The sequence below is a fragment of the Neovison vison genome, chromosome 12 (genome assembly GCF_020171115.1).
Source record: "Neovison vison isolate M4711 chromosome 12, ASM_NN_V1, whole genome shotgun sequence".
In the NCBI taxonomy this organism is placed as follows: domain Eukaryota; kingdom Metazoa; phylum Chordata; class Mammalia; order Carnivora; family Mustelidae; genus Neogale; species Neogale vison.
Window position 1 is genome coordinate 33,034,392 of NC_058102.1, and position 15,722 is coordinate 33,050,113.

The 15,722-nt window shown below is 33.7% G+C and overlaps 1 protein-coding gene across 8 annotated transcripts in view; it reads left to right on the top strand.

Moving 5' to 3' along the window:
* MGAT4C (MGAT4 family member C) overlaps window positions 1-15,722 on the top strand; it is a 710,876-nt gene that overhangs the window by 385,272 nt on the left and 309,882 nt on the right. For all 8 annotated transcript variants that reach the window (XM_044228891.1, XM_044228890.1, XM_044228888.1 and 5 more), the window contains one exon: window positions 9,574-9,634. The gene's annotated coding sequence lies outside the window, so the exon portion shown is untranslated. The remainder of the gene's footprint in view (window positions 1-9,573; window positions 9,635-15,722) is intronic.

The window sequence follows — 15,722 nt, forward strand, 5'->3', positions numbered from 1 at the left end:
AGTGAAAAGAATTCAAGCTATATAACAGACTTAGTAAACCAGCCTATATTGGACCCATGACCAAGGTCCAATCCAGAAGACCTCCAGTCTGGCCCCCAAAGACTCAGGACCAGTCTTACCCCTATGGACCAAGGCCTGCACCTAGTGCCAAGCTGGCCCCCTATGCCAATCAGGCTGAAGACCCAAACTGTTAACCAAGAATATCATATCTGATAGACATACCTCACAAGAAATGCTAAAAGAAGTTCTTCAAGTTGGAAGAAAAGATGATATAGCAAAAACATTAAATATATGAAAGTAGAAAACTTACTGTAAATGTCAGAATATCTTCAAATTCATAAGAATCTAATATTATAATGGTGATATATATAATCCACTTTCGACTCAAAAGTCAAGAAACAAAATAATTAAAAATAATCATAGCTATAGTAATTTTTGGATGCTCAATATATAAAAGATGTAAATTTTAGTATCAAAGACATATTTTGTGAGAGGAGAAGTTAAAGTGTAGAATTGCATACATCAAAATTAAGTTGTTATCAGCTTAATAAAGACTTAAAAAATGTTTTAAGTAAGCTTCATGGTAAACACAAGAAAAAATCTCTAGTAGACAAAAGATGAAGAAAGCAAAGCAGACAACTAAAAAATATATATATTACAAAGATAGAAAGGAACAAAGTAACTACAAAGTAATCATGAAACATCTAGCTAATGATGATAGCAAGTCCTTATCAATAATTAAATGTAAATGTATTAAATTACTTAGGTTACGATCTCAGGGTTGTGAGATTGAGCCGGAGTTGCACTCAGTGGGGAGTCTGCTGGAAATTCTCTCCCTCTGCCCCCTCTCCTGCAGCTCACTCTCTCTCTTTCTCCCTCTCTCACTCTCTCACACTAAAAATAAATAAATAAATAAATAAATAACTCCATGAAAAATAAAAATAGAGCTATCATTTGTTCCAGAAATCCTACACCTGAGTAAATACAAAACATACAAAAATCATTATCTCAGAAAGCTATCTGTACTTCCATGTTTATTACAGCATTATTCATAATAGCTAATATTAGCTATATATGGAAACAACCTCAGTGTTTATTGATGAATGAATAGATAAAATGTGGTGTGTGCATACACACACACATACACACACACAAAAAATGGAACGGAAAATTATTTATAGTAGAATATTGTTCAGCCTTGAAAAAGAAGGCTATTCTGTCACTTATGACAATAGACAAACCTAGAAGACATTTTCCTGAGTGAAATTGGTTAGGCACAGAAAGACAAATACTACATGATCTCACTTATATGTAGAATCTAAAATAGTCAAACTCATAGAAATAGAAAGTAGACTGCTGGTTACTGGTTGGGGAAATAGGGATATATTAGTCAAGTAGTACAAATTTTCTGTTACGTAGCATGAGTAAGTTCTGGATATCTAATGTATTACATGGTGGCCATAGTTAATAATACTGTATTGTATACTTAAAATTTTGCTAAGGAAGTAGATCTCAAATGCTCTCATCACAAATAGAAAAGTATGCGAGTTGGTGGCTGTGTTAATTAGCTTGATCATGGTAATCATTTCAGAATACATACATATAACAAAACATCACATTGTAGATCTTAAATGTACACTAGTTTTATTTGTCAGTAATACCTTAATAAAGCTGGGGGGTAAAAAGAAATTTTATGTATGATGTTTTTATCAAAAATATGAATGTATTGCATTATTTTGAGTGCATTATATGGGAATTATATTGATATGTCTGGAATTTTTGTGTTAAAATTTTCAAATAAAAAAAAATGAACACCTGAGATAATGATACACAAATAATAGAATATTTCTTTTATTATTTTTATTAGCATTCTCCTTAGGAATTTTAATAAGACATATACAAGCTCTAAGAAATGTATGCACCAATAAATAATTGTCCCAACAGCACAAACCAAATAGAAGTAAGCTTCTATTTAGTTTTCCTATTTTAGTTTCATTTTTTATATTTATTCTATTTTAGTCTTCTATTTTAGTTTTCTATTTGCTGACTAAAGATGTCTCATAATTAATCCAGTGGGCAGCAGCCTCTTGGGAAATCTTGTGTTTGGTTCTTTAGATGTCATCCCACCATTGCCGATACACAGAGACACACACTAAGAAAAAAGAGAACTGGATTGCTGGCTATTTAAAACTTAGAAGAAGTGACATTTTTTCTCAACTTATTCTTTGTATTTTAGGAATTTTTAAATATATCTGTAGTCTTCATTAATGTGTATAAGGTAAAATCAATTGAAATCTGTGTGATACTACTAAAGTACCAAAAAGAAAGAGTAGGGAAAAAGAATATAATTATGTTTAACTATATTGCTTAACAGTGTTTGGCAAAAATTTTAAAAGTGCAATTTTTCAGAAGTCAGCAGTTTTATGTTTTTTTTTTTTGACATGTAAGCTTTTCTTCTTTTGATTAACAAAACTGTCATGAAATAAAGAAGTAGTCTATTTAGTTTTTCAAAACCTTACCTAATCAATTAAAGAACTCTCTTTTGAAAGAATCCCTAAAATTAACTTAAAAAAGTAGGAACACAAATATAATTTCATTTTGAATTATATTCACTCCTGATTCTTCGGACAGAACATCATCCTCTCAAGTTTATTAAGAACACCCATATTTTTCTTAAGTGGTTATTTTCTTTATTTAGATGAAGAGCATGTCTTTGAAATTCAAATATTTGAGAGGAAAGGGGGGGATAAATTTGAGAATCTGCAGTTCTCATTTCATTTTGGCAGATAATGCTATTTTCAGCTTAGAACAAATAAAGAAAACTTAACGAAAAGGCAGAATGAAGAAATGGTAGAACTGCCGAACTTGGTCCCAATTCAGGTCATCACTGTATGGATTCATTGTTTGGTGTGAAAATAATAGCCAAAACTGCAAGCATTCACTACTATGTAAGCACACATACACATAAAACACACATTCAAAAGCCAAAGAAGAATGCCTTCCTGTGGCCATGGCTTAACTTCAGTTGTTATTAACATCAAGGATTGACTGAATGAAGCTTCTTAAGAGTTGAGAAGAGAGTAGTCAGGGATTGGGTTACTTAAGATGTTGAAGTCTCAGAGATTGTTGATGGGGGTATATTTGAATGTGGACTGAGTATAAGGTAGCCTGGCACCTTCACATGTGTTTATGAGAGCACCTGAGATTTGTCTCTGTTCTTCCCATAATATATTTCCCAAGTCTTGATATTTCAGAACATGAATCCAGTTTTAATCCTGGACTTCCTTAGTTTATCATTTTGGAGAAGTAAACTTAAAGAAAAATATGTGATAGAAACTATATTGCCAAGATTTATTCCCAAAAGTATTAGTGAAAGAGAAATCATGGTTTTATGATATAAAATGCTCAGGAAGTTAAAAATGGAACATTTTCATAAGAGAAAATAAAAATTATAGTTATTTTTCTCACTTACCTTACTAATAATAGATTGCATATTGTTTAAGATGACAATAGACTTATCTAAATACCCACATTTCAGTTTTAGTTCTGAAGGGGCTTTCAATAAGACATTATAGGTTAGTGTCTAGGATAGCTCTTCTTAGGGGACCCACCAAATTTTGCTTTTGTTCTTGTCTTGTTGTGCCCTCTTCCCTTCCTATTTTTTGCTTGCTGAAACCTGTAGAGGGTGGAACAAAAGAGCAATACTTCAGGCAACTTGAAGGTAGAAGCCACTGGCTAGGGGTGGAAAATCAGGAAGACTGAGTCTTTAATGATGACAGAGCTATGAGACTTCTTATCTCAATCTCATTTGAGCTATTTTATTTATTCATTGTTTATTTGCTTGTTTACTTTTATTACTATTACTATTATTTACTACTACTATTATTATTATTATTAGTGTGTATGTGTGTGTGTGTGTGTGTGATTTACATTTGTACCTTGTCTAACTTCTAGAAATAATCATGAGGACAACACACGGCATAGCACTCCTGCAACAACATTTCTATGGTAATTTCAGCTGCTAGTTTTCATTGGGTGTCCCCTATGAACCAGTCACTCCAAGTACATGTTTCCTGCCAAGTCACACACCATGTATTGTCAAATATTTATTGAGTCTGGCATTGGTTTAGGTGCTGGAGATAGAAGCAGAAGAAAAAAATTTTCCCTATCATCATGAATTAAACTAACAAAAGACAGATTGACAGGGAAAAAGGCATATGTTCCTTTATTTTAATTTTACAAATATGGAGGCCCCACAGAAAAGAAGTGAACATCCCACAGTTTGGTAGATTTGGAAGTTTATATAATATTAATGACAAAGGACAATCAATCATGGACTGGACAAAGAAAGGGGGACTTGGTCTCCTAGGAGGGATAAACTGTGGGAGGGTAAATGATGTGGGGAAACTAATGAAAGACAAGGGCCATTTTAGTAAATGGTTTTGTTGCTATTGCTGTTTGTTTTCGGTGAAGACTCATCTTGGTGCTGACTCTCCATCTTCTTCATGTAAAACTTCCCAGAGCAGGGATTTTTGGCAGTCTTCATTTCTCTGAAGTTTTTGCTTTTAATCATGTAAGGAAAGCTGTGAGAAGGCTTCTTTCTGCATCTGTTGGTTCTCAATTACCTTCAGCTCAACTCACCCACACTGAAAAGTGCCATATGTTAGGGTGGCATATTCTGATCTCTTTCAGGATATATCACAATATCAAAACTAACATGGCATATGCCCTTGTGGGACTTACGATTAGTAATAATTTCATCAATAGTCAGAGAAATACATGAAAAATAGTAACTGTGACACTTGCGAGGAAAGGGAGAGACACTTTACCACCTCATATTGTCAGAGGAGTGGGGAGTATGGTGGAATGAGCCAAAAATGAACCAGCAGGTAGAGTCCTCTCAGCACAAAGGGAAATCTCTTTAGCAAAGAATAAATATTCTCCATTTAAAAAAGCTCCATATATATGTCTTAAATAAGGATGTAGGGAGTAGGAAAAGAAATATATGAGATAGATCTGGTAATGTAAGATTTGAGTGAAGATTTTACTTCCAAAAGAAATAGCAGAAGCTTGGTGTTTCTGAGAAAGAAAAAAGTTATTGTTGCAGGAGTTTGAATTTTACATTTTCATTTATGTGTAATAGAAATCTATCAGAATGTTGTTGATTACAGATTTATTTAGGATGAACAAGCATATTTTTAAGAATTCTTAATAAATACAAGAGCATTTAGAAGATGGAGTGATCAGATCTAGTTGGGTAGAGAAAAAATATGTACCGTTATAGATTCTTCTTTAAAGTAGACTATGTTTAGTTTCAAGGAGACGAATGTTCTATTCATTCTTTAAAATCTACCTGAAATATCCTTTCCTTTTTAAAGCTACTTTTATTTTATCTTCTTTGTGCTTCTTTCTACCTTATTGAAAAAGTTTCTTCTCCTAGTGCCCCAGTGTTCTTTGTGTGATTTTTTAGTGTCCTCTTAGCTTGCCGTATTCCTCTCTGAGCTTCCGATACTATAAAAACTTCTCTATTACAGCACTTTTCACGTAGGGGTTTGGAGGACAGACTCTGGATCCAGGCTGTCTGGTTTGAATCTATGCTCTTCCACATGGTATGCAAATTGGGCAAATTATTTCTACATGCTCTAATTTTCTCATGTGTGGAAGGGCTATAACAATAACACCCATAGGGTTAGAACTAAATGAGGTAATACATGTAAGTAGCATAAAGCTGCGTCTGAAAAATAAATATAAAAAAGAAGGGTAGTTCTTTCTCTTATGATTACTAATGTATTATATTGGGAAGAGCATCCATTCAACTGCTTTGTTTGGTTAAACAAAACTCCCCTTATAAATGTACTAATCAAAGCTCACAAAGACAAATACTATATAGTTTATCACCTAAACCCAGGCCAGTTTTATCAGTAAAAGGCTGTGCTCCTTTTTTTTTTTTTTTTAAAGGGCAGAATTTTTTTTTTTTTTAAGATTTTATTTATTTATTTGACAGAAATCACAAGTAGGCAGAGAGGCAAGGCAGAGAGAGAAGAAGGGAAGCAGGCTCCCTGTTGAGCAGAGAACTTGATGCGGGGCTCGATTCCAGGACCCTGGGATCATGACCTGAGCTGAAGGCAGACACTTAAACCCACTGAGCCACCCAGATTCCCCAAGGCTGTGCTATTAATTATAACCAGACAATGGTTAATACATAGAGGTATATTTACTCTATTATTAGGCCTTTCTATTAAAAACCTACCACTCTAGGGATGCCTGGGTGTCTCAGTCAGTTAAGCATCAGCCTTTGGCTCAGGTCATGATCCCAGGGTCCTGGGGTCAAGTCCCTCATTGGGCTCCTTTGTCAGTGGGGAGTCTGCCTCTGCCTCTGAGTGCTGTTCCCTCTGCTTGTGCTCTCTCTCTCTCTGACAAATAAATAAATAAAATCTTTTAAAAAATCACTCTGCACACATGGACTTTTCATTAATATCCCTACAAATATTTACTCAAATTTTTAACTACTTGGATTACAGCATTCATTTTGCAACTTTCAAAACATTCTTTTAATTGTAATCAGAATGCTGTTTCAAAAGTGCATACTGGATAATATTTCTCCATGTTTAAATTCTTTAGTGGTTTCTCTTTTATTCAAACTCTTCACCATGACCCTTATGGCCTGGTATACAGTATGTAGTTCATGATCAATATCGCCATAGATTACTTTCTATCGTGGTGATTGCCGTCGTCGTCATCATCATCATCATCCCCCACTGCTCACTTTCCATGTACCAAGCCTTGTGCTGACTATATTATGTGAGATTTCCTTTTTAATCCTGACAAAACATCACGAGGTATTTTTATTATCCCTATTTATGAAATGGAGAAACTCAGATGAAGAGAGAATGGACTGTTTGCCTAGTATACCACTTGTAAGAGAGAGAGTCAGATTTCAAAGTCTGAGAGTCTGATACCAGAGACCTTGACATTGAACCTTAGCTTATATAGCCTCCCCTCATGTGTTAATTAAAAGAAAAATAAGCAACTATATGACTTCATAAATGCCTCTTCTTGTCTTCCTCTGGTGGTATCTCAGACTCATTTCCTGGCATTCCTTGTGTCACACTAGACAATCTAGCCATTCTGATCTGACATTTCTGTGCAGAGAGTGCTTATTTTGCCTGTGGCCTTTCACACACGCCAGGTCCTCTTCCTGGGGCGTTGTTCCTCTTCCAGTTTACCTCCACACCTCATTGTCTGTGAAGTGATGGACTCAGAGACACTCATTCTATTGTTCTTTTCATCATTTGTCCACTTTTGTTGGGTGCCCCATTCTCTTCTTGCAGTTATGGTATGGATCACATTGTATTTTATATGTCAATTTACATGGCTGTCTCCCATTAGACTGTAGGTACTCTGAAGGCAAGTATAATGTCTTTCTTTTCCACCACTGAATTACTAGTATTCTGGCACATAAAAGACACTTCAAATTGTGAAAGAAAAATTGTACCAGATGGTGTTAAATAGTCAAGGAAGACTTTATTCAAGACTGTTACTTAGGTGGGGAAGAGGTATTGAACTTAACTGCTGAAATAAAAAATGGGAGATTTTTAAGAGCTGAGATGAAGTAGTGGAAAAACCACTGCAAGATGTTGGGGGAAGGATGATGAATGTGATTAGGCATCTGTGTTTGTTAATAGTGCTTATCGAAGTTAAGCTCCTACTTTCACATAGAGACTCAGAGATAGAAGCACTATCTTCTTAACATATAAAGTATTGTTTGTTTCAGGGGTACAGGTCTGTGATTCATCAGTTTTACACAATTCACAGCACTCATCATAGCACATCCCCTCCCCAGTGTCCATCACCCAGCCACCCCATCTCTCTCACCCCCCTCCCCTCCAGTAACCCTCAGTTTGTTTCCTGAGATTAAGAGTCTCTTATGGTTTGTCTCTGTCTCTGGTTTCATCTTGTTTCATTTTCTCCCTCCCTTCCCCTATGATCTTCTGTCTTATTTCTCAAATTCCTCGGATCAGTGAGATCATATGATAGTTGTCTTTCTCTGTCCTATTTCACTTAGCACAATACTAGAGGCACTATCTGAATGATTATCTCTCAAAGGTATGGCTTCCAAAGTCCTGGAGATAATATGGGTTGTAAAACTGACAAGAGGTTGGGAGAAAATTTGTTTCTCAAAGGGGCAGAAAAAAAAATTCACAATTGCAAGTTTAAAGCAAATGTTCTAAGAAAAGAGAGGTCAAGGGCCTAGAGTGAAGGAAAGAAACCCTTCTAAAGTTTAGTCAAGCTGAGAGGAATTATAAGGTGATCTTAGTCAAGAGCTATTTGTTGACTTAATGAAAAATTAACCAGAAAATTTGAACACTCCATTATACAGTAAAACACTCCTGACATGTAGTGATTAGGACTATTACATGACTTTTTATGTATATAATTTAAATAAGGTGTTCAACAATACACACATGACATTTGGCTTTTTAACTATTTAAACTAATTGTTCTAATTACTTTTCATAGTTTTCTCTAATTCATAAAAAATTAACTAACATTATTATAATATGGTACTTCTCAAGTAAAGTTTAATGTTTTAATTGTACATTTTAGTTCTCCATTTACTGACGTTTCTAAAAAAATTACTGATAACGTTAAAGTACATTGTAAATAAATAACTCAATATAAACACAGTAGCTAGATAGAGCAGAAATAATAATTTTATTGCCTGCTAACTAAAGTTCTTCCATATTTTAAGTGGTGTTTAATGTTGCTTAAATAATTGTGGCTATAAAGGACATACATCCAGTTTAATTAAACCTGTGTAATTTCAAAGAAGGTAAATTTAGTAGCTATATTTATATTCTCCCAAGTGTCGTTGGATACGGCATTGATGTTTTCAAAGTGGATTTGCTTTCATTTTTATACATTTAGAGTACTGTGAATCACCTCATATACAGGACAGTAGTTAATTTAGCTGAATCTATCATATTGTACATTCTTTAACTATGTTTTTGTTTTTGTTTTTTGTTTTTTTGTTTTTTTTCTTTCTAGCATCATCCTTGTCTCTCTAAAATTCAGGTGCCCAACCATTGTGCTTTTTTTTTTTTTTTTTTTTTTAGATTTTACTTATTTGACAGAGAGAGAGAGAAATAGTGAGAGCACAAACAGGGGAGGCAGAGGGTGAGGGAGAAGTAGGCTCCCTGTGGAACAAGGAGCCCGCTGTGGGGCTCAACCCCAGGATCATGACCTGAGCTGAAGGCACCTGCTTAACTGACTGGGCCACCCAGGTGCCCCCATTGTGCATGTTTATGAAGTTTAATCCTAAACCTGAATTTCATTAACTGACCTTAGGCGTAGTTGAGTTTCTACAGTAATGAGTTCATTGGGCAGACATTTTGCAAAGATATGAGAGGAAGAGTAGGGGCAAACATTATCTGCATTTGAAAAGACCAAATTTACAAATCAGTACTCTTTAATGCAATTTTTTTCTCCTTGACTAACTGGGGATTTATTTGTATGCATTCTAAGTGGCAGTGCCATGGGAAACTGAGATTTTTGTCATTTTGGTTTAACACAGATTCACCCAGAAAGCACAACCCTGATTTTGCCTGAGAAGGACTACTAACAGAACCTGAAACGTGAGTACTGCTTTTTGTTTTCTTTTTTTCTTTTTTTGGGCTGTTGAATTCTATGCTATATAACTAACTCTGATATGACGTGGCCTTTATTAAGATATGTAATGAAAGTCTTGAGTAAGGGTAATTATAGACTATGAGAAGTATAAGAAGGGCGGAAAGTGAAAAGGGATATTTCTGTTTTATTGTTTCCTTTCAGAGAATTTTTGTAGTTAATGTTTAACTTTAAAGACCGTACATTTGTGCTATTCTTTGACATTCAGTTTAAAGCATACAGTTTATAGTTTTTTTTATTCCATTGTATCTGTGGTTGATAAGATATGTAAATAAGTTCTCTCACAAATACATATCTTTTGTGTTATTTTGAACATAATTTATTTTTCATCTTTTCTATGATCAACCTCCCTAAGTGCTTAGAGCATGTATTTAGCATCTCAGTTTTTCTCTGTTTTTTTTTTGTTGTTGTTGTTGTTGTTTTGTTTTTTCAAATGGAATCCATAGTCTGCTAAAGGTAAAAGTTTGTTGTGTCTTTCTGCGCCGTTCTGTCATAGATCCGTCTTTCAGCTGCTTACTAATTCTTGGCATCTCTTCTCCCTGTTTGGCCTCTGATAAGTTGTCTTTAACAACCTGTTGTTTTGTTCTTGAACTTTGCCATGGCTGCAACTCTGGGGTATCAGAACTGTCAAAAATAAAAGTGAAAGAGCCAGAGGCACCGCGCTTATGAAAGTTAGAGAAGACATAAGGCCTGGTATTGATTGATGACTTTCCCACTGCAGATAGTTTTCACTTTATCCCCTTTGCTGTCACAGTACACAGTACCTGAAATAAGAAGGTTTGTTGTTGGTTTTTTTTTCCCCTCAGTAACGGACGATGGTAGCTGTTTGCTTTGTGAGAATCTGCCACAGCCACATGCCAAGTGGCTTTATCTTTGAAAGTGAGGGGGAAACAAGCTTGCCTGGCTACAGATAAGCGACTTAGAAAGAATCCTATTCAGATGTACCTGTCACTAATTTATCTGGAGGTTTTGTGATTCATAATACTGTTCTCTGTGCCATGGAGCATTAAATTGCTTTCCTCTGGGAGCAGGTCACATTCAGGGGTCATCAGACCTATGCTGCGGGATGGTGCGTGCTTGATTCATAGAACTTCTTGCTACTGAATTTTTATCTATTAGAAAGCTGGTAATTTGAACATATGTTAGATGATCTCTTGGAACGTTTCAACAGGAAAAGGATTGACAAAAATTTAACTATCTATTAATATGCAAGTGTTTGTAACAAAAAAATTAATCATCCCTTCTGTTGTTAGCACAGTCATTTATTCTGATGATTAAATAGTTTAAATATGTTACCCAATAATGACCTAACTCTTGATTAATGCATTTCCATGGCTTCTTTATTTATTAAACAAAGGCATATGTACTTAAGGGCATTACTTGTACTTAGAAAAAAAAAAAAAAGAAGAAGAAGAAGCAGAGCTCAGAAAGCTTTAGAAAGTAAAGATTTTTTTTTTCCTATTTACAGTATAGTTTTCTGCTGTGGAAATTCCACTTTATTACCCCATATATATTTTGAGAGAAAATGGCATACCTTGGAAAATGAGACAGACACTAGTCCAAATTTGAAAAGGACATGAAAGAGATGTTTATTTTTTATGTGTTAAAATTGTGCTGAGAGACTTTAGTACTATCTTTAGATCTATCTTTTTGGATGTGGGATATTTAACATATGCAAAAAAACCTTTTTTTCTTATTATTTCCATCATGAGATATATAAAACTGAAACCCAATATCTTCCTTTGGGTTTTAAGAGTGCTCCATTTTGTGTAAAATTAAGTCAGCAAATGGAAAAGAGGTAGTTAAATGAAAGCAATCAGAGAAATCTTTTTAAAGTGTTTTTAGTGTGCGTGATAGCAGTCTTAATGGTGGATAAAGTAACTATATAAACTTATATGTTTTTGCTATTTTTAAAAATTTAACATTGTTTCTTATACTCTCTGTTGCAATCCAAAACAAATGATCTTTTCATGAAGTTGTAAAAAGAAAACTCTTCCAACTGGATAAAAATGATGACTTTATGCTGCATTTATATGGTAGAAGTCTTTTGATATTTGTCCTAGTTGTGAAAATGTGGAATATTTAACAGGAACCAGAATTTTCTTATTAATGAATTAAAGCATAAGTAGGGCATTGCTGTGAGAACTTATTCTATCATTTATGCATAATTTACAGTGTTTAAATAAGATATTCATCACGTTTCCCAGTCTTTAAATTACATTGTGACCTTAAAACCTTATAAGGCCTCTTAATAAATAGGAGTGTGAAATAAATATACTTAATAATACTATTTTAGGATTTCAACATATTCTGTTAAGCATTTCTCTGGTAAAAAGCAAGCAAGCAAGCAAGCTAGTTCATAAAACAACAACAACAAAAATACCAATATACTTTATGCAAAGTACACATAACTGGGCATATTTTTGCCCTTGTCCTTCTAATTTTTTTTCTATTGAGGATGGGATAAAAATCTAAATTTTGAATTTTCAATGTTTTCCACAAACTTATTATATAACTTCACTAGGAGGCATTTCTTTTTTAAGGAAAACTATTTAAAAACATAGGTTAAATTCATATTATTTTTAGAGTGATTCAGAGAAAACTGTTTTGTTAGAGATAGAGGATTTAAGTATTTTGTTGGAGCAGTATTTTTAAACACTTTTCTGTATCACAAAGTTTCTTCTGTTCTTTACATGAATAGCTCAGACTCTGCTAAACTAGCTTTTATGTCATTTTTTAAAATGACATTCAACCTAGAAATCACCTCTTACAAAGTTTTTTTTTTTTTTTTTTTTTGCTTCATGGCATTTGCCATAATTTTTAACCATTTTATTTATATTTTATTAAAAAGTAAAAGTAAACATAGAGAGAAGAGGGAAATATATTTACTTGTTTATTTTTGTGCTTCTTATAAAACTTAAACACAATATTTAGTGCCCAGCATCATGCCTGGAATATAATAAATAGTCAATAAAATTTGTTGAACTAGTAAGGTTGGATAATGAAAACCAAATCATTCTATAAATAGGAATATAAGAAATGTAATGTATTTGTTAAATACATAGTACCAAGTGTTATATACTCACCGGTTTATTTAACAAAATAATTACAAATACACATTGTATACAAATAGAGAAATCAGCAAGCTTCAGACTTCATTAGCTTCCTCACTACACAAAGCCTACCAAATTTATTAAATATTAAGTGCCATGACACACATAACTAGTATTGTCCAAGAGTAGTTATGAAATATTCTGTAGGTATCTTTTTAAATAGTTTAAAGAAAAACAATAAAAATCCATGGTTATTAAAAACATCCTTTTATTTTACAAGAATTTATTGAGATGACTGTGTACATATGTATGTATGAAACTGTGCAAAAGTCTATAGATTTACTATTAAAATTGTTAACTCTCATTTTGTAAAATCAATATATAATAAGGAAATTCAATATATACTTTCAAAAATACAGTAGAGCTTTAACTACAAAGAGTACCCAAAATGGAGCTTACATAAGCTTTGAAGAAAGCTGAAGGAATTCTTGGCACAGGGAATGGACATCGAAAGTCATGAAGAAGGTATTAGTAAGAATTAGTTGCTTATTACTTACCATCCTAAATGTAGGTGGATGTATTATGCTATATTTGGCTATGAAGGGACATTTTACTTAAAAGTAGATTAGAGCAAGATTGTGGAAGATTTAACGCTAGCTTAAAGAATTTGGAATTCTGTTGGCATGTAGCTGTGTCCCCTGAACATTTCCAATCTCTTCTTCTTCTAAAAGCATAGAAAATAAGAGTGTGATTATTTTGAATGACAGTCCATACAGAAAAATCTGGTTGTAGGTACTAGAGGATTTTCCCTTGATGTCTGCTATATACCGACATGCACATATGTGCACCCCCACACATGTGTCTGTGGTTTGTGTAGGTGTATGTACTCCACTTAGTCTGGCTTCACTTTACAAAATAAATTAGAGGAGGAATCATTATCAGTATTGATAATGCATAGAAACTACATGCATTATCAATATGCATAGAAACTGCTAATGACTTTGACAAATACTCGATAAACTCATCAAGCAGGAAGTCTGAAATAAAATATCAGTAACACAGGGCTTATCTCTGAGAGACACATTTGAGGAAATACTCATGAGGATAACAACTTGTAAAATGCAAAAAAGAAGAGGTCAGATACTTATTTATACTTGAAGAGCAGAAGAGCAAGATACCTATAATCTGTTAACTTCCTAAACATATTCTTTATACCATACACAGTGAAACATGTAAATAGAAATTTTGTGATCATTTATTTTTTGATAACTGATAATAAATCTTTTTGAAATTATCAAAGAAATTTGAAAAATATTATACCAAATACCTTTTTTAAAGAATAGGCATTAGCCTATAAAAAGTTCAAAGAATTAAAAAAAAAAAGTTCAAAGAATTCTTATACTGACATTGGTATTTAACCCAGTATTCACCAAACTAGTTTAAGTAGATTACCTTTATTTCAGGAGCATGATCTTTCCAGATTCCATGTTGTCTAGATCTAGATTTAGAATGTCATTCTCTGAAAGCATTTATAGTAGGAAGAGTAAATGCATACTATTATTGTTTGGCATTTTACGTGCTAAGAATCTTGGCATATTTCAAGTTTCCAAAGTCATTCTCCTATATTTTCATCTAGAATCTTTTTGCTTCTAGCTTTTCATTCAATTCTATGAACCAGCTAAGTTAATTTTTGTGTATTGAAAAACATAGGGATCAAGAATCATTTTTAGCTCAGAACTTATTCCAAAATTTATTGAAAGTATTTGTGTGAGTTTTTTACTGTTCTATTCATCCATTTGTGCATTATTAAATACTTGAAGTTTGCTATTGTTACATTTGTCTGTTATTATTACAGATTAAGAACAAGTTTTGAAATACGTTAGTGTAACTACCAATGTATCAATTTTCAAGATTATTTTGACTATTCTAGATTCTTTTCCATTTCATCCTAGAATCAGCTAATATTCTTAGGATATTTTGTTTGAACTTGTACTAAAGCTAAGAAATGAGGAAGAATTAACATCCTAAAAAATATTGAGCCTTCTCCTTTATGAAAATGGCATAGCTCCTTTTATTTAGGCCTTACTAGTCTCTGAAACAATTCATAGTTTCCATAATAGAGATCACCCACATATTTTGTTGGATTCAATTCTACTTGATGTTTATTGATGCTTCTATTAATGTTAACCTTTTTAAATTTTTCATTTTCCATTTTTGTATATAAAAATGCGATCAATTTTTATACTGACCTTTTATCCTATAGTCTTGCTAAGTTCACTTATTACTCCATGTATTTTTTTAAAAAGATTTTGTTTATTTGACAGACAAAGTTCACTAGTAGGCAGAGACAGAGATGGGAAAGCAAGCTCCCTGCTGAGCAGAGAGCCCGATGTGGGGCTTGATCCCAGGACCCTGGGATCATGACCTGAGCCAAAGGCAGAGGCTTTAACCCACTGAACCACCTGGGTACCCCTCCATGTATTTTTTTTTTTTACACTTCATAGGTATATACATATTATCTGATGTTAAAATTTTCATACCAACCTTTGCATTTTCATTCCTCTTGTCCAATTTCAGTTGCTAGAGCTTCCATTACAATGTTGAATAGAAATGGTGAGAATTGGGGCTCCTGGGTAGCTCAGTCTGTTAATCACTTGACTCTTGATTTTGGTTCAGGTCATTGTCTCAGGGTCCACGGATCAAGCCCCACGTTGAGCTCCATGCTTGGTAGGGAGTCACCTTAAGAATTCTCTCCCTCTTGCTCTATCCAACTACCCGCCTCTGTCATGCATGTGCTCTCTTGTTCTCTCTCTTTCTCTCTCAAATGAAAAAGTGAATCTTTCTTTTAATATATTTTTAAATTTTTTATTAACATATAATGTATTATTAGTGCCAGGGGTACAGGTCTGTGAATCGCGAGGTTTAAACACTTCACAGCACTCGTCATATCACATACCTTCCCCAATGACCATAACCCAACCAC